Genomic DNA, 20,025 nt, shown 5'->3' on the forward strand with positions numbered 1-20,025 from the left:
AGAGCGTCTTTTTGCCACCTTCCCTCCTTCCTGCTGGTATCTTCAAAGGCATTATCTGTATTCTGCCCCCAAATCCATCTTTATTGTAAATATATTTCTCACCCCTCTCAGAGAAACCAAGCCAAAATAACCTACCCCAAACCAAAAGCAAGATAACTGTTAGGCAGTCAGTGTACAGAGGTCTGCCTGTTGCAGTGACACGTACGGTCTCATTGCCTCCTTCTTCTCCACCTGTCTTTAGCCAACCACTCTCTTGCCTTCTATTTAGATTTTCCTTTAGGCAAAGACTGTCTTTTTGTTCTCTGCTTGCAAAGCATCAGGTGAAATGGGAACTTGCTCCATACTTGATGGATCAGAGAGTGTTGCAGCTTTTGTGATAATAAGTGATAATAAAAAGTATTGACTGGTTCACAGCATGAGGCTGTGATGAAATGATGGAAGGTTATAATACACCTTTTATAATAGAAGGACAAAAAGAGAGGGGGGAGAGATGCAAGAACATGTGGATTTATTTTCTCCCTTTTTTTTTTTTTTTTTTTTTCCCTGAGCTGGATGGTCACTCTTTTATAGTATCCTGCCACCTTGTCTTTTAGTCTCAGGAAAAGTCCTCTGGAGGATCTCAATTTGCAGTGTTCTAAGGTACTGTGCCTTGTTCTATATCAGGTACAGAACTGGCCTTTGGATGACATGTCCATGTTGTAGCGTGAGGTGTGATTTCAAGATGGATAGAAATAACCACTCTAGCTAAATTAAAGTAGTAGTGAACTTCATGAATGCTAGGGTAGGCTAACTTTATTTACATAGTTTCTCAGTCGAACTTACATAGACTACTTTTAACTTTAGTGCTACTCACATCAACAGAATGAGAGATCAAGCTAGCTCATGTACGTCCATGCTTCCTGCAATTGAACTGCAACGAAGATGCAGTTTGTGTGAAAGAGGAGCCTTTAGCAAATCTTTCAAATTCCAGAACTTTCTTGGGCATGAGATTTCCCACGTAAATGATTCTTCAAGGAAAACACCATTTTCTTTGCTATAATGAATAAAATACAGCAACATTTGACAGCTTTAAGATGTTAGAATCTGAACTCTGCCTGTTGCAGTGACACGTACGGTCTCATTGCCTCCTTCTTCTCCACCTGTCTTTAGCCAACCACTCTCTTGCCTTCTATTTAGATTTTCCTTTAGGCAAAGACTGTCTTTTTGTTCTCTGCTTGCAAAGCATCAGGTGAAATGGGAACTTGCTCCATACTTGATGGATCAGAGAGTGTTGCAGCTTTTGTGATAATAAGTGATAATAAAAAGTATTGACTGGTTCACAGCATGAGGCTGTGATGAAATGATGGAAGGTTATAATACACCTTTTATAATAGAAGGACAAAAAGAGAGGGGGGAGAGATGCAAGAACATGTGGATTTATTTTCTCCCTTTTTTTTTTTTTTTTTTTTCCCTGAGCTGGATGGTCACTCTTTTATAGTATCCTGCCACCTTGTCTTTTAGTCTCAGGAAAAGTCCTCTGGAGGATCTCAATTTGCAGTGTTCTAAGGTACTGTGCCTTGTTCTATATCAGGTACAGAACTGGCCTTTGGATGACATGTCCATGTTGTAGCGTGAGGTGTGATTTCAAGATGGATAGAAATAACCACTCTAGCTAAATTAAAGTAGTAGTGAACTTCATGAATGCTAGGGTAGGCTAACTTTATTTACATAGTTTCTCAGTCGAACTTACATAGACTACTTTTAACTTTAGTGCTACTCACATCAACAGAATGAGAGATCAAGCTAGCTCATGTACGTCCATGCTTCCTGCAATTGAACTGCAACGAAGATGCAGTTTGTGTGAAAGAGGAGCCTTTAGCAAATCTTTCAAATTCCAGAACTTTCTTGGGCATGAGATTTCCCACGTAAATGATTCTTCAAGGAAAACACCATTTTCTTTGCTATAATGAATAAAATACAGCAACATTTGACAGCTTTAAGATGTTAGAATCTGAACAGAATGTTTTGACTTGGTTTGGTTTGAACATTTGCACTTGCTGAAATGAATCAAAGCATTCTGCTGTACATTTATTTGACATCAAGCAGCACCTGCCCATGGGGCTGCAGTGCCCTGTGGGAGTTGTAGTTTGGATGCCTCATGCATACAGCTCTCACAGACTGGTCTGCTTGTCTGAAATACATTTTCAATAATATACTGCAGATCCACTCTGACTGAACTGAATAGTGCTGGGTGAAAGTCAGAGAGTAGCCAGACATTATGAAAGACCAGTTCCAGCTCAGCCAAAAACAAAGATGCAAAATTTTCAGTATAACATCCCAAAATGAAATGTCGAAAGACATTGTTTGGATTGGTGAAGAGGAAAAATTACTCTATTTCCAGTTGTGATTTCAAGAAAATTGTTCCTTTGGAAAAGGATTTATTAATTAAGCTTTTAATGCCCACAAATTGTGGTATTTTTAATGGGCTGGACCACCCACTTCTATTCACAGCCAGCGTTAAGAGCTCAGTCTCACAGTAAGTGCAATAGGATTCAGTCTCAGCCACCTTAAGGGTGGGGCTAACCCAATGATTAGTGACACAATTAATGAATTTTACCCTTGTTGCATGAAAAGATGTGTTTCTTTCTATTTTTTTTTCTTTTTTTTTTCATTCAGAAAAGTAATTTTTTGAATGCAAAAATTTTAAAATTTTAAAATCCTTTGTGATGGACAGAGAACAGACTTACTTGCTTTGTGAGCATTGTAACTCCAGCCTTCTGATGTGGTTTATATTAACCAAATAAATAAGAAAAAAGCATTTTTCTTTCAATAAAATGTCTTGGGGGGGAAAAAACAACCCACACCAAAACCTTTCCCTCCTCCTGTCTACAATGCTGCCACCTCTAGATTGGTGCACCTACTGTTAGGCAACAGAACACAACACAACAGCATGTTAGTAGAGCAATGAAAAGTAGCATCTTCACCAAGCTGACATTGCAGGAGAGGTTTAGAGAAAGATGAATTATTACCCCTGGAATTTGCCTGGGATATATATGTAGGATAAAATCTGAGGAGGGAAAGCAAGCCTGGAGATCATAAGTAATGGCAAGTGGGCAAGGCCTAAATGTTTTTCATCTGAAGTGAGATACATTTCTCAGGATCCTTTGGAGACACGGTCACATAGAGGGGCAGCTCTGCGCATACTGAGTGGGGCTTCTCTGAGCCTGTGATTAGAATGCACCTATTTAATCCTTTGAAGCTGCTGGATTAGGGTACGGTTCTCTGATTTATTTTGTCTGTTTGGGCTGTGTACACACTGTGTAGAGGAATTTGGATCTAATCTTTGCCATCACTATAATTAATTAGATGTTATTCTCCAGCATGTAATGGTGGCAATAGAGCTCTTACATAGGTCTGTATGTTCCTCTCATACTCTGCTGCAAGAAGAAATCTCCTGGGGAGATAACTTGTTAATTAATTGTTTAGTTCATCAAAACACCACACTGGGCCAAGTTCAGCCCTGGTGTTATGCTGTTGTTTTTAGCTAATCAGCACCGAGTGAAGTATTTTCCCCTGAAGTTTTTCTCCCTTTCATTTACCTTCTAATGTTTGGGGTTTTTTTATTGTCCTGCAACTGGCAGCGAGATGTGCATTTGTCCATGTGGGCAAGTGTCAGGCATGAAGGGAAGGCCATGGGACAGGGCCTATGTGCTAGGCTATTAGTTCAGCTATATTTTTCTTTTCTGAAGAAAGCTTCAGTGGGAAGGAGGTATGGATGGAGGGAGGGAAGGAGCATTTGCAGATACAGAAGAACTGAGTTGAGGAACTCTAGAGAGGGCATGTTCCTGGGAGTTAGGCAGACCTTCTCCAAACTAGCTGTGATTCTTGGTCATACATATCATTCCCTGTAGCAGCCTGTTAAGCAGGTATTCCTATGTCTATGACTTACCTGCAGCTGTCTGGGCGGGTGTCCCATTTGCCTTTGCATGCATAGGTTGTGGCCAGGAATACCTGCAGATGTAGATTAGTTGCCCAATGATGTGCATGGATGCTTGTTACTGAGCCTGGGGGGAAACCCACGAGGAACAAGGATTTATGTTGATGTACTGCTATAAAACAGTCTCCATACACAAGTGTGTTGGGAAGAGGAACATGTCCATGTTGCTGAGAGCCTGTGATGGTGCATGAAGTCTGTTGTGCAGAGCAAGGAAATCTTGTTTCATGCGTATGGCTGCAGCCCTGCGTGCCTGTCATTGTCTGTGCCTGTGGAAACAGCTGCATGTCCACAGAAGCTGTTACTCACGATTGAGTTCTGATAATAGTTGTCAGTGTGCAAGTCTGGGTTTCTACTGTGTCCATTTAGGGTGTCCCTCTGAGTGTCTCTAGTCACTTGTGTGCCTATGTAGGCTGTGTGTACAGAGGTACCACAGGGAGTGCCATATATGTGATGGGTGTGTTCTGCCCAGTACTTCTATGACTACACAGTGCTCGCTGCATCTGTATGTGTGGACGAGATTTTTCTTTCTTTCCTTCCCCTCCCCTTCTCATCTTCTGCCTGTTTCCTGCATACCAGCAGATTCTAGTTGCTTGACTATACCAGTTATGTTTGGATTTTCTTTGTAGAAGAATCTTTATGGTGAACCTTTATGGTAGACTGAAAGAAAAGCAGTGTATCAACAGGTGGATTTGCATCACCCAAGTTCAAACCTGAGTGGAGCATCAGTGGGCAAAGGTACCAGCTCCCCGGAGAACTCAAACACCCACTGCAGACCATTTCATGCCTACAGAGCTATGAAGCTTTTGCATAGAGTAGTAACCTGTGTTAGCAGACAGCCAACTGCATTAGGGCAGTCATCTTAGACATGAATGAAGAATTCAATGGATTTAGGCTTGGGTTGAGCCTGTCCCCTGGATCTCTTCTGCCTCTGCTCCAGAACATACTGTGGAGGCAGTTATTTTAATGATGAGTCTCACACAGATATGGTCTCCATTCAAATTTTCCATCAGGTCAAGGCCAGCAGTACTGGCACATGTGTTATGAAGCTCTAACTAACGGAGAACTGCAACCTTCCAAGAAAGTGCAGCACAATTACCTGTTTCTACAAAGAAAGCTGAGTGGGGAAAAAAAGGGAAGAAAAGGAAAGAAAACTAAAGACACAGAAGTCTCCTTCCTTTATGCTCTGGGTTCTTTGTAGTTTTCTTTGCAAAGGTCAAAGAGTTGTCTCAAGAAATGGGAAATTATCTGAATCCTTTAAACTGAGTCCCTTTTCTTCTTAAAGTAGCCTAATTCCAGGGAGCTTAAAGTCTAACAAGGGATTTGATCCTAGCTCGATCTTTCTCTTTCTTTCTCTCTCACAGCAGGTTTGATGGCATTCAGATTGCTCATTTGTATTTTCTTTTGTGAGACAAAGCACTTTGGTTTCTCTGAGCTCTTCCAGCTGTCATGTGTTCTTTCCTCTGCCTGTCTGGAAGACAACTTTCCTAGAGAGGTAGCTGGCAAGAGAAATCTTTTCACTTCAATTATAAGAAAAGAGGTCAGCAAAATGTACTGAGTTAAGCTTTGTTTGAACACCCCTGAGATGTGAAGATGTGATATCTGAGGATGCTGACCAATCCAGCATGCCTCTGCTACTGCTAAAGGTCCTGTTGCCCTTCTCCCCATTATAGCTATAGCTCTCTTGATAGGGCTTATCCCGTGCTTCAGCAGGGCCAACCAGTTTTCTTTTGCCCATGAGGCTTATGCATTCCTCCAGTAAAGATCTCCAATTTACTGCCTTTCCATTGATCTGCCTTCATATAATAAATGTGCTTATTTGTCCATGGTCATAGCAAAGATAGCAAGATGCTAGAGGTAGAGATGTCTGAATTCATTCCCATGGTCCTTCCCAGATGCTTGGTAAGAAACAGTGTGAAACACATTTTTTCTCTTAACACTGAGTCGGTCCCCAAAGCCATGAGAAGGTTCAACCTTGTGAACAGAGACAGGCAAAACTCTTTAATAAGCAGTAAAAGAGGTGAGGCAGGGTCTGGGATGAAGAGAGAAATGAAGAGCCAAAACTGTGGATGTTTGGCCCAAATCTATCAAAGCATTTTGGCAAAAAACCCACTACACCAAACACCCAAAAACCCAAGGAGAAAAGAGAGATAAGAAGAACGATTGTAAATGTCAAAGCATCTTGATTTTAACTGTAGTGGTTAATTTCTGATATTCTCAAATGTTTAATTTTGTGGGGTTTTTTTCACAGAAATAGCTTTGTTTTTGTAAATAGCATTAACATGGATCTAAATTAAAAAGAAAGGATTAGGCAGCAGTTTGAATAACCCAGAGAAGAATGAAAATATTCTATTTGGATTGACTGGATTTGAGATCGGCCCAAGATTAAGTAGTTGTAATTTCTTTTTGTGTTGCTGAATTTTGCAAAATTTTTGCAAAATTTTGTTTCTGTTGTTTCTCTTACTGAGTTTTCACTGAGGCACTGCAACAAACCAACCAAACCCTTTTTTGACCATTTGACCCCTGACTACTCTAGCTTCTCATTTGAGCAGACAGAGATGGGCAAAATAGCGAATCCTGAAAGTGTCAGACTTGAGTGGTACCAGCTCCCAGGTCCAAATTCTCTTGGCTCATTCCTGAGATATATATGTCCCTGATGATGTAGGGCCTATTAAGAAAAGACTGTATCCCCAAGATACCGTTTCTTTAGGTGACACACTGTCTCCAGTATTTTTATAGGACAGCACTAATTTCTCATAATGAGACACAGTAGGCTCCAGCCCTTTAATAGACTTGTCAAGTCTCATGTTTCAGGATGAAATTAGCTCATTTGGTTCCTGTCTCTCACTCCCCTGTTGTGGTGCTGCTAAGATGCAGATGTGCAGTGCCACGATCCTCTGCTGCTTCAAAAGGACGTGTGCAAATGCAGCCAGGAGGCCTGGTGCTGCCAGAATGTCAAGGAGCACACACAGCTCCTGGCGCTCTGCAAACAGCATAGTCTGTGCAGTAACTTCTACAGAATGACCCAGGATCCCCAGTCCATATCATTTACCATGTTCTCTTATCACGATACCCTGTAGTTTTGTGGAAGCCCAGTCTGCTGGCTCAGAACAGAGATCTGAGTGTCAGCCCCTTAGCCTGGGACCTGCTCTGCTTTGTCCAGTGTTAGAGACAGCCCCTTCATCGTTTCTCCCTCCTGTGGATGCTCCCTCCAGAAGTGACTACTCCCACCACCTCTCTTCTTGGGGCAGAACCTGCCCAGCACGGTCCAGTAGGCCAGCCCCAGCTAGGATTCACAAGGACTTTGGGAGAGACTTCACAGTTCATCTTCTCTAGTGTGGTGGACTTGCTTCTGCCAACAATGAGGGCTCAGTGGCAGCTAGTCTGTGAAAGCTTGTTAACCTGGAGACTAGGATTTAACTATTTTCAGGCAGATTTCTTGGAAGCAAAGTGCAAGACCAGTGGTGGGAAGGGATGTTTTTCAGGGCCTGGAGTGTGTCACTACTCCAAGCAGCTGAGGGTGGCAGTGCAACGGCTGAGAAACCGGCTGCTCTCCTGATGCGAAGAAGCTGATTGTGATAAAATCCCACAGCTTTTAGAAGGAATAATTGTAAAAGAAAAAATATTTCCAGTATGTCACCAGCACACTGCAGGCAGGCCCGAGAGTGGCATTCCTCAGCAGAGTCCGTGACACCTACCATTAGTAATTCACAGCAGCAATGCTCCTGAGAGACTCAAGCCTGAGCATGCGAGAGGTGGACAAGGTAAGTTTGCCCTTCCTGGCTCTGCAGGGATTTGCTGTGCGTGCTGTCAAGTCTTTTCATCTCTGGGGGGCTGGTGAGAGATACTCACCTAACACCTGGCATATTCTGAGATCAAGGAAGGAGGGAGGCGACATAAAGTAAAGCTGGAGAGGGAGTTTTTACAAGGGCATATAGTGACAGGACAAGGGAGAATGACTTCGAACTGAAATAATGTGGTTTTATAATGGATATTAGGAAGACATTCTTCAGTCTGAGGGTGATGAGACACTGGAGTGGGTTGCCTAGGGAAGCTGTGACTGTCCCCTCCCTGGAAGTGTTCAGGGGCAGGTTGGATGGGGTTTTGAGCAACCTGATCTAATGGGAGATGTCTCTGCCCATGACATGAGGATTAGAACTAGACGATCCTTAAGGTCCCTTCCGACCCAAACCATTGTATGACTGCAAGAAGAGAGGATAAAATTTGCTTTGATTAAGGCTTGGACCTGCTAAGTCATTCTTCTTTTCAACTTTGCCATGTGTGCTGGTGAGCATTCCCCTGCCAGCCATCCCTGCTTTCTTTCAGTCCCTCCATGGTCCAGGAAAGACTACATGTCCTGCTGTGTAGCAGCAGAGCACTGCAGCATCTCGGCAAGTGCTACCTCCGGTGAGAGAATGTGTGCACCACCACGTCTGTGCTGTGGGCGCCCTCGCACCCACTCTCATGCAAATGCCAATCAAAAAACCATGCCAGCCCCTGTCTCACAGCTGGCACAGCCGAAGAGCTTGCCTGCCTTATTAACAGTCCACTTATCTGGAATCTGCTCACTGAGCAGAAACTGCTCCATAAATCCTCCCACAATTTGCATTCCTCTTGGCTGTCGCTCATTACCACTGACCTCACTTCTGCTGCTGGAGCTGATCAGCCTCCCACCGTCCTGCCTGCAAGACGCCTCTCCATTACCACAACCTATTAGCAGCGGCAGCAGCAGTGCCTCTGTGAATGAACACACTACTGCTGACTCAGGGAACGTTCCCAGCTCAACTCCTCTCTCTGTGCTCCCTTCCCAGGCCCCAGGAGGGAGGCAGTGACAGCGAACTCAGCTCAATTGCTCTTCCTTGCCCGTTCCAAGGCCAGGCTCCACATCCCGGGGAGTGCATCGGGGTCATTACTGGCCTTGTGCTCTTGCAGGCACGGGTGGGAAATGAGGTGCATCGGCAGGAAGCGTCTGGAACTAGAAGTGCTTGCTAATCAGCCGTGGGGTTCCTCAGTTAGCAGCTCACCCACCCGGTGCATGTGGATGCACATTTCCAGTTTAATACTTGACTCCTCAGACTGCGGGAAGCATGTCCTTTCTGCTTCCTTCCTTGGAAGCAGAGGAGAAGCAAATACCTACAGAAACACATCTTGCCACAGTCACAGGCTGAGGGTGTGTAAGAAAGCTGAAGCAGCTCAGCCGGCTTCAGTGTGTTCACTCCTCTCAGACCCAAGCTGCTACCTGTGCTAGGGGCTTGTGGAGAACATGCCAGAGGCAAAGAAAGCAAGCACTCCTGTTAGTGCCCTTCTTTCCATGTACCAGGGCAGCTGGAAGTGTGGGGCCTTATGCCACCTCCTCTTTCCTTGCAGACATGGCAGCACCATAGTATCATATGGTTGGAAAAGACCTTCAAGATCATCAAGTTCAACCACCCTAACTCCACCACATCCACCACTAAACCCTGTCCCGTGGCACCACATCTGTCTTTTTATGTCTCCAGGCACGGTGGCTCAACCACCTCCTCAAACAGCCTGGACCACCAAGTCTATCTCCCGCCCCAAAAAAGGACAATCCCAAAGTTCACACCATGTCCCTGAGGGTGTTGCTCAGCCGTGCAATGAAAGGCTTGAGAAGGGGCTTATATTGTACTTGTATATTGAACCTGTTTGTTACATTCTCCCCTTTGTATAATGCTGGGGCTCCCGTAACAAAGCACTGCACCAGATGTTTCCCAGAGCTTCAAAATAGTCATGTAATGCTCTTTTTTTCAGTTCTCCGGTCAGGGTTGAAACTGTAAGTGGCCAGAGTGGCCAGAGGTGTGCACTGACTGGAATGCCTCAGTTCAGAGCATGCTGGAGGAAAGGAGCTGGCTGTTTTGTCTAAATCCAGGTGTGATTCCTTAAGTTTCAGAAACTGAAAGGTGATTTTCAAGTGAGTCTCCATGTTTCTGATTTCCTGTAAAGGTTCAAATCCATTGTGGATTGTATGGAATAGCTCCTATTGCCTTTAATCTGAGAGCAAGCATTCATTCCGTGGTGTAAGGAAAGGTTTTATTTTAGTTGGAATGGAGGAAGGAGTGTGGGCAGATAAAAAGCCTTCTAGGCTTCCCCAAGCATTTTTCCCTTCAGCCCAGGGAAGCAAAGACTTTCTTTGCAGGGGGAGAAACATGTTTACTTAGTATAGCAGAGGGACTAAGATGCAGCTTCGTTAAAAATGCAGCTCACGTACAGCCAGGGGTTTCATATATAGCTGATTTGTGGGGTTTTTTTGGTTGTTGGTTTTTTGTTGCTTTTTTTTTTTTTAACCTTCTCTGTCTTGATGGAAACAAAAGGAGGAGAAAAGGAAGAAAAAAAAAAAAAGAGGAAGAAAAGGAAGGAAGTGAATTGCTTAATGGAGGTGCTCTGCGTGCATATTTAATACACTAATTTTATTGAATAGAAGGTGAAAAAGTGCACCTTGTTTGTTGCTTGCCTGTCAACCCCTGGCAAGAAGGCATCCTTTCCCCTGGCTGGTGCCTTTTATTAGTCAGTGGTTTCCAGAGTGTAATTATACTGTAGATCTGAGATGCATTATACACACAATTACAATTCCCCAGCCGAGCCTGTTATTTATTAACCGGGGAGATATTTGTTCAATTGTTTTGGAGGGCTAAGGTTTTCTTTTGTTGCTTTCTCTTTCTTCCCTCCTCTTTAAATTGTTAACACAGATCCTTGCAAAAGGTCTGTCTTTTGTGGCTCACCAGGAGCACGGTGAATGGCCCATTCTCTGTTAGCCCACCATGTCACCTAAAAGCCTTGGCGAGAGAAGCTGCATTTGTAGGGGCAGAGCAGAAAGCGCTCAAAGACCGCATGGAAAAATTTCTTTTCTGTGATCCTGGTTTGCTTTCACACAAGGGAAGTGACCTCTGGGCTTTACATGGGTCTTGTGGGGGGACTGTTTGTGGCTAAAAAGCTAGCATAGCCTTGCCAAATCTATGCCCTCCCATGCATTTGTGCAAGTCAGAGTCCTTTATTTATGTTACACAGAATCATAGAATGGTTTGGGTTGGAAGGGACCTTAAAGATCACCTAGTTCCAACCCCCTTGCATGGCAGGGACACCTCGTAATAAACCAGGTTGCTCAAAAGCACCATCCAGTCTGGCCTTGAACGTTTCCAGTGATGGGGCAGCCACAGCTTTTGTAGGTAGCCTATTCCAGTGTCTCACCACCCTCACAGTAAACAATTTATTCCTAATATCTGATCTAAACCTACCTTCTCTGTGGTTGAAACCACTGCCTCTTCTGTCATCACCACAGGCCCTGGTAAAAAGTCCCACCCCAGCTTTCCTGCAGCCCCTTCAGGTACTGGAAGGCCACTATGAGGTCTGCCTGGAGCCTTCTCTTCTCCAGGCTGAACACCCCCAACTCTCTCAGCCTGTCCTCATAGGAGAGGTGCTCCAGTTTGCCACACCTGGATACCCACCAAAACCCTGTTTTGATTTCTTGTGCACTGAGACCAGTTGAAAGCATCCCTTATTAAATTAGAAACTGCGGCTTGGCCTAACAGTTGAAAACTGGATTTTAGGAGTCTGTCAGGACAAATAGCATCTCTTTCTAGATTTTGTGGGGCACTCTGGACATGCAAAAAGAACATCTTGGCTTACACTGTTTTAACAGCCTCTGTTCCTTATCTTGGTAAAAACCCAAAGGGCCAAGAATAATGGCAACAAAAATATAAAGACAAGGTTACTGATTTAGCCAAGCATTTTAGCACCACAGAGCATAACATAATTGCCTACCAGTCAGCCAGAACAAGGGTCCACTATGCCTTGTCCGGTCCTGTCCTGTCTCTGACAGCAGCTGGTAGCAGCAGAGTAGGAAAGGAATATAAAAGCTTTGCAGCCACTCTCCCCTCTAGAAATATGTTCCTGAAATGTAGTGAGCTCTGTTAAAAATGCATCCCATCCATCTATCATCCCAGGTGCTGTCCTGCTGGGATTTTTCCATTTCCACAATATCCTCGTTTTAATAAGGTGACCAGAACAGGGTGAGAATCATTTCCTTGTTATTAATTATTAGCATGACTGCTATATGGCAGTGTGCTCAAGGATGGAGAGCTATAGTCCCCAAGAACCTCTTCCTGAAGGGCATTTTATCTTCCCTCACACTCCTAACTACTGCTATGTCAGACCTGGCCCCCATCTTCCCTCTCAAGCTGTGCTTCAGCCCTTCTCCCCTGACCCTGCACAACTGGCTGCTCTACCTCCGGCTCCTCCTGGCATGTGTTTTATCCTTTCTGTAGATTCTGTCTGTATGGGAACATCCTTCTATTATGTCTGCAGGGGTAGATTTAAACTGATAAGGTTTACAGGTATGATCCCGGTGCAGGGTGCAATTTTTTTGGTATTAGAGGAGCCTATTTCATGTTAGCTGATGTCACTGGGGAAAGTGTTTGCAATGCCCCAGCCCTCTGCCCCTAAGCCCCCTTTTCTCTTATGGGGATAATGGTGTTCATGCTGGGATTCATTCTGCTAAATTGTACATCTGACTCACCACTAACGTGACTGCTGGAGCTTTCCCTGGCAGGCAAGACTTCAGATGGCACTTGGGGTTCTTGTTTCAGTGTGGCTAACAGCTAATAATTCTGGCAGCTCGGGTGTTTGGCAGGTATTACTTGTCACCACAACCAACCCCTGGCACCTCCACCACTCTTCTGCTGGATGTCTCTACCTCTGGCACCAAAAAATCAGAGAGATGGTCCATCTGCTCTCCAGCCACTGCAGCTAGCAGCCTGAGATGCCAACAGAAGCTGCTGGTGGAAGTGGGTTTGGGCTGCTGCTGTGTATGGCAACAGCTAAAGCTCGGGCAAGTTCTGCTGCCAGCAGCGGTGGCAGGCAGACTGACCGACTGACCTGGGAGCAGACAGCTAGGAGGAGATGACTTCTGAGACCACCAGAGCTGTTTGCTTAGGTACACCCAAGTCAGATTCCCACAGCATTTTCTGCTATTACCTTACAGACATCCTGGAAGTATTTTCTTCTGGCAAAGAAGGACATTAGCTAACCTGTGAGAAAATCTTAGGAGAAATAAAGCAGTTGTTGTTTTTACATGAGTAAGGAGCTGGAATCCAGTCCTAGTTTGTACTTTCTGAAAGGGGCTTCATCTTTGCAAGCCTTTTGTACTGATGCTGTTATGATGAGTTAAGAGCCTATTTTTTTTCTTTTTTTCTTTTTTTTTTTACCTAACAAAGACACTGTTTGCTTGTGTTTGGTTTTGCTTGTTTCCATTTACACTGACAACATGCTTGAAAGGGAAGCAAGGGGAAACCCTGCTATTTAGAGATGGCATCAGTATTTTACTTCTTTTCATTAAGTGAAACGCAGTGTCCATAAACTACATTGTGCACAAAGGTCTGTTTTGCACCTTGATGCATAGCAGAGCATGGTGGTGATGACAGCTCTTGAGTCTATTGGTTTTCTCTCCCAGGCTAAATCCAGTTGCAAAAAAATGATAGAAATAACTTTTAAAGGTCTTCGTTTCAAGTCCCAATACCTGCCCTATGTCTGAAAGATTGTAAAGATGAGATACTGGGTGAAATGTGATGTGTGCACAGCATATATGATTTAAGATAGTGAAACCCAAAGAAATACGAGAAAAAGAAGCCTGAATTTCAATAGGCATCTTTAAATATCTACTTTGTAAGAGTTTCTAAATCTTCAACTAAAGCAATTATTTAATATATCCATTTGTCCACCGTGCCAAATTTGAAAATTGAATTCAGTAATTATGCATCAGCCAGTGGAAATCTCCATACATAACCTTAGCTATGCAGCAATTCTGAGGCCTGTATACTAGATCCCACAAAACCTTAGGACTGGAATTAGGACTAGAATTAAGACTGCTAGTCAGTACATTCCACCAGATATAAAGATTAAGGAAAGAATTTATTAGATTAGTAAATATTTGGGCTTTCATTTTCTTTTGCCAGTGTCTGTCACTTGCTGTCTGTCACCTGCAGCAGATGCAGTTCACATCTCAGCTGAACACGCAAATACTGCAAGTTCATTTTGGATGTGTTTATTTGTTAGGCATCCCTTTGTTTGCATGAGTTATATGGCTTCCATCAACTACACTGGACATGATTCATTATGTGAGATCATTTTGCAGTAGCAGAAGAGCATGAACTGTGGTGCGATTCCTAACAGTGGCTGGGGGATATGTTGTCGCTACTACTCAGAGAAAATAATGGGAGTGGGGAAACCTGTGCCATCATTGTGTTTGTAATTGCTGGTTTACATGATAGTAGTTCCTCTCTAGAAATTACAAGAGTAATAAGGTGGTTTAAGGCTGGGATCTGAGTTTTAAATCAGAGTCTGCACCTCTCGGGATACAGTGCAGAGTTCTTCCAAGAGCAGGGGGTCTGTGGTTTTCATGGAAGACATTTTGCTTTTGTTACAAAAATGCTGCTGCACATTTCCTCTTGGAGTCTTGCTATTTGAATGACTCCCTGAATAGCAATCACAGGAGCACTGGAAAAGTTTATAATATTTGGTTCAATGCAACCACTTCACCAGTATTTAACATTCTTATAGAAATGACACTAGATACTGCATATACAAAGACTGATTTTTCCGTGACCAAATCAGCAACAATGTTCTTAGACACATATAAATCTTAGGAAGGGGCAAGTGATGACAAATTAGCATTAGGAGTATGATCAAGAGTTTATATCTTGTAGTGCCTTAGATCAAAGATGGTGTGGGCTTGGTGTTCTCAGCCTGCATCCCTATGGGCATGTGTCTATGTTAGGAAGCCACATGAAAATCTGGCAAAATTCAATGTGATTATCTGGTTCTGTTCAAACAAAAACTGATTTAATAGGAAAGGGTGTCAGAAAAGTGGAGAGAGAGGCTTCAAATTCAGGATAAGAAGGAGTGAGGAGAGCTTAGAGCTGGAATAACATGGGGAAAGTGAGGAAAATGAGCATAGCTCTGAATGTGGACCCCAGCTCTGAGGTGGAAGGGGAGCTGTGAGGCAGGAGTGAGTACCAGGAGCTGGGTGGTTTCTGGGACACAGGAATGTAAAGGTGAGGAGAAGGAAAGATGCAAATCAAAGGAGAGCTGACTGCACTCTAATTAATGGTATGAGTTTTAAGAGGCGTGAAGTCACCTCAACACCAGCTCACTAGATGTATGGGATTAGTGTGTATAATAATGAAAGGGTAATAACCAGCATTTAATTGATATGGTTGGTGAGGCTGCTGACCCCTCAGCCCAGTGGGCATTTAGATAATGTTCAGAACTGCATGGGGACTAACTAGTTCTTTACTGGGGGCTGGGGCAGGGGAGGGGATGACATGGGGGAAGGGGAAGAATGGCAAGAAAAATTTAGTGAAAAGCAAAAGGTAGTAATTACATGCTGGTTTTGTGTTTCCCCTGATGTTTTAAATTAGGAGTGGAGATCTTTGGCATCCAGCACTGTCTTTCTGCATCAGAGCAGCACTTTGTCCAGCTTGACGTTTTGCCTTGTGACGGGGTCCAGCATCAGGTGCCTCAGGAAATACAAGAAACTCTACAGAGCACAGGTCCAGCTGCCTAAATTCAGACTGCCTTTCTCCACTGACTGCCTAGAGACACCCCCAGACAAACTAGCAGTTCTGTAGCCACTCTCTGGAAGGGCAGGGCTTTCCTGTGGGTCATGTGCCACATTCACTCACCTGTACAGTCATCTCAGCAATCCTGAAGCATCTCAGGTAGTATTACACCCTGATGTTTGTACATTGAATCACTCCTCAGATGTCTGCAGAATTAATTCCTGTTCTTCCAGGTCTGGAAAATCATCTAGTCCCTCTGCTCCTCTGTTTTTGTTCTTAGCTCACTGTGGACCAGTTAAGGTGCTCAAAGCTTTCTAAGATTGGGGCAATACAGAACAGATGTGCTCAGCGGTGTGTCTTCCTGAGGCTTCTCCCTAGCTGACAGTTTTCCTTCAGCATGGTGTCCCCATGTGAACCGTGACTCCCTGGCACAGTGCATGCATGAGGGCAGCACTGCTCAGGCACTGATTCTCACCTGGCTGTGTAGTCCTGAAGGACCTGGCCATGTAGTCCTGAAGGACCTGGCCATGGATAACTCCAGCGTCTTGGCATCTCAAAAACATTGGAACCTGTAGGAATCAGCTTAAAGACTGTCTGTTTTACCCAACTTGCAAGAGAAACCGGGATCTGACATTGGGAAGGTCTTGTTTTTTTCTTCAGTCCTTTACTTCTATGGCACTACCTTGGTGTGGCTAATTGAGATCAGCTGAAGTAGGAAACTAAGAGAGCCTTCAAAAGCCTTTTTTGCATATAAAAAGTCAACTGACCTTGGCATACTCTCTTCAATTAGCCATTTTATTCTAAAACATACCTATTTGTTAACTCTTGTCATTCTTAGTAGCACTTTGCAGCTTGCCTCACAGAATTCAGTGGTGCTATGTATTGCAGTAAAGATTTACTCCTTGAGTGGGCTTTTTGGAAGCAGCTGAGTGGAACTGGAAGTGCAATTCTAACGAAAATTGAAGGAAAGGGGAAGGCTGAAACTCGTACATTACTTAGGCTCCTTCTAACTTCCAATCCCACCAGAGGGAGGGCAGCAGGTCTCGTCCCTGTGGAAGGATGCTAAGTTATAAATGTTCCTACGACAGCATACAAGCTCCATTGTCAGCATTTTAGTATGTGCCTGCAAACATTTCTCTGTGCATTTGTGTGCACTCAAACACAGAAGAAACACACTATTAAACTATTGATATAAGGAATAATAATCCTCATTGTTGTGGGACTGGATACCCATGCTGTAACAGTTTTTATCTAGCATTGGGTATGATGATTCTCTGTTGCTGGCAGCAGCATTTTTCAAGCATTTTGAAGGCTCTGGTACTACTTGTCTGGCTTCAGGGAGCAGACACTGTGACCCTAGCTCATTTCTGAACAGAAGTGCTTAGGAAAACTGCCAGGAAAAACGCTTCTTGTTGGAGAACACTAATTTTTCCATCCATTGAAACCTAAATACTCTGTGGGAAGATAGCAGGTGCCGTGTATTTCTGAAGGAAGGATTCACTGGAAATGATCTGCAGCCTGGGCATCCATGGCACCTGGAATCTTGGTGTCTTCGGCAAGGAGCTGCCTGGAGGCAGCATACCTAAGGCAGCAGACTGGGTGTTAGACCATAAATTATTTCAGGGAGGAGTGAAGAGATTTGTGGGTGTCCCATGCTGTGCAGGGGGGCTGGCTGGCTGAGAGGGAACTGCTGTTTGAAGGGATTTATTTGGCAGGAGGTCAGGTAGCAAGAACTCCTGGAGTGCTGGAGAAGGGCAATGGGGAGCTGGAGAGGTGACAAAATAAATCAAATCTTCTGCATGGATTGTGTTGAAGGCAACAGACTGCCACAAGTGAAAATCTCAACTTCTGAACAGCTTTTCCAGGCTGGACTTTTTATTGCCTCATCAGCAGCTGTACAGAGGGAGAAGAAGGGCTGATGTGTCTTGTTGGGAAGTGATTGCTACAGCTTCTTTTGATTGAGCATTGCATTATGTTGAATTGAGGACATTATTATTCATGAAAAGGCATCCTGGAAAGCTTCAAAGAGGGGTAGAAAAAAACTTCAGGTTTTAATACTAATTAGAGGAGCCTGTCTCCCAGGTGTGAGGTGTTTATCTGTGAAAAGCAGGAGATAGTGTAACAAAGAAGAAATGCACACTGGAGAATAGAAGAACCAATAAATGGTTGAATGGATTAAAAAAAAAAAAAAAAAGGAGGAGGAGGAAGAAAGAAAACGAACAACAAAAAGGCAGGTAATAAAATAAGATGTTTGCACTGAATATGAAGGGTTTTCAAAACAGCTCAGAGTTTATTTCCAAACATGCAGAAAAAAAACAACTCTGAAAATGATACAGTAATGCGGAGCAATAAGAAGGTTCCTTTTTTCCCCTCTTCCTATTAGCAATGTTTGTCAACTCTATAGTTTTCTTCCATACCAAACAGAATTTGTGTCATGACAGCTCAGAGTTGGCTTCAAGTGCAGCCAAAACGGGCTGTTCCAGGAGCTGTTGTTCTACCCTAATCTGGCCTTAGTTATGCTGCTTATCTTGCCTTTGTTTTTCCTGGAGGATGTGGGGCTTACCTCTCACAGCAGCAGTGTCTGCATCAGCCCGCACACCTCTCAACAGTGGAGGGCAGAGGGGGAAGCAGTGGTACCGGTCCATCTTAACACACGTGCTTGCTGCCATCCTTCCCCTGGCAGTGTCAGGAGCATCACCCTGGCTCCCAGACCTTCCCCACTATGCCTTCTCTTTTTGGCCTGTATGGCCGAGCTCATCCTTCTACTGAGCTCTAATGAGGTTCAGTGAGGGGAGGAGAAAAAGGGAACCTGGAAACGGTCAGAGAAGGTGTTTTTTTGCACAGTGTCACAGCCTCCTGCTGCTTTGTATTCTCAAGCATGCAATATACACATTGCCATGGGGCTGCAGTGCTGTGACAGCTTTTTCTATACATGTACCTTAAAGTTTTCCTGCTGCTTTCTCCCCACTCTCTTGTGAGTTAAGGAATCATTACAGGTGTGGAAACCTTGAGAGAATGGATGTACTTTCATACCTGACTGAGTGACAGCTGGCCAGCTTTAATTGCCCTTTGGAGTGCTTCTGGAAGGTAGTTTAAGTGAAGAGATTTTGCTATCTCAATGGACATGAAATGTGGACATCTTACCATCTATGGTTCAGCTGATGAACAGTAACTACTTAAGCATCAGAAACTCAACCATTTGTGATTGCTTATCCATAGCCTCTACTAGTGACAAGATCACATGTGGGAGCAGAAGGGAGAGCAGAGCAGAGATTTGACTATTCCTACCACAATGCTTTGCACTACTCCTATCACCCCGCACAATCCTCCTTCTCTGAACATCACTTCAGAGAAGAATTTAACAGAGGAAAAAAAACAGCAATTTTTTTCAGTGTTTTTTCCTTGCAGAGCATTCCCTTAGATGACTACAGAGAAAAACATTCAAACAGAACATTAAAGTTAAACGAGGCAGTATAAGGCTGTATTTAAAAATAACAGAAAAATGTTTTAAGTTCTCGTTTGATAGGAGTTGGGCAGCTGTATAACCCTAGCAGGTCACCATTTGAATGGCAATCCCCAACAAGAAACACAGCCTGGTAACATGCGCTAAGGCAGAAGATGAGAGCAGTATTCAGAGGCATGAGGAACAGCAGGAGACAGCTGTTGCACAAAGATGCTTATTCAGAGAAGTTAGACCCCTCCGTCTTTCCTTGAACTTAGCGTAACAAGACACACAGCAAAAACATTTACAGTGTAGAAATTAACAGTAAAGATATAGTACCATCATAGAGTTAGTGACACACCCTCACCTTTCATACTCAGCTAATTTCTCATCAGCTCCTCTTAAGAAAAAGAATATAGCAGGACTTGGAGACAGGCAGTGAAAATGGTTTGGAGGATTGGAAGGATTTTCAGATAAGGAGAGACTGAAAAAGATGAAGGAAGATATTCTTCAGAGAAAAGATGAATAAAAAGAGGTATGTTAGAAGCATATAACTAATAATATTAAAAAAGGTTCTCAGTACTGGGACAAAAGGGTATCCTTTGAAATTAGAAGGCAATGCAGATCTGGAAGTATAGAGACTATTATTTTTTTGTGGTACCTTATTAAACTGTGGAAATACCTGCTGCAGGGTGTTACTCACTGAGCTCACAGCCTTAGTCAAAAAAGAGAAGGGGGGAAAAAAAAAGGAAGCTATTTCTCTGGATAGTCAGAACATTCACAGTTACATTAAAGAAAATAAAAAATTTATAAGAAATATCAGCCCTTGAGATTCAGGGCATAAATCCAACCACTAACTGCCTGGGGTTATTAAGAAACTTCCCCAATGGACATATTGGTTAGTTAGTTCCCTTTTTAAGTGTTTGACATCTATCCTTGATGTTGGCCACTGCCTGGGACAAGGTGTTACAACAGTTGGATGATTGGTTTGATTGGCTGTGAAGGCTGCTATATGCTTGAAAAGTGTCGCAGCTCTTTCC

This window comes from Chaetura pelagica, unplaced genomic scaffold, assembly GCF_000747805.2.
Source record: "Chaetura pelagica isolate M959 unplaced genomic scaffold, ChaPel_1.0 scaffold65, whole genome shotgun sequence".
NCBI lineage: Eukaryota > Metazoa > Chordata > Aves > Apodiformes > Apodidae > Chaetura > Chaetura pelagica.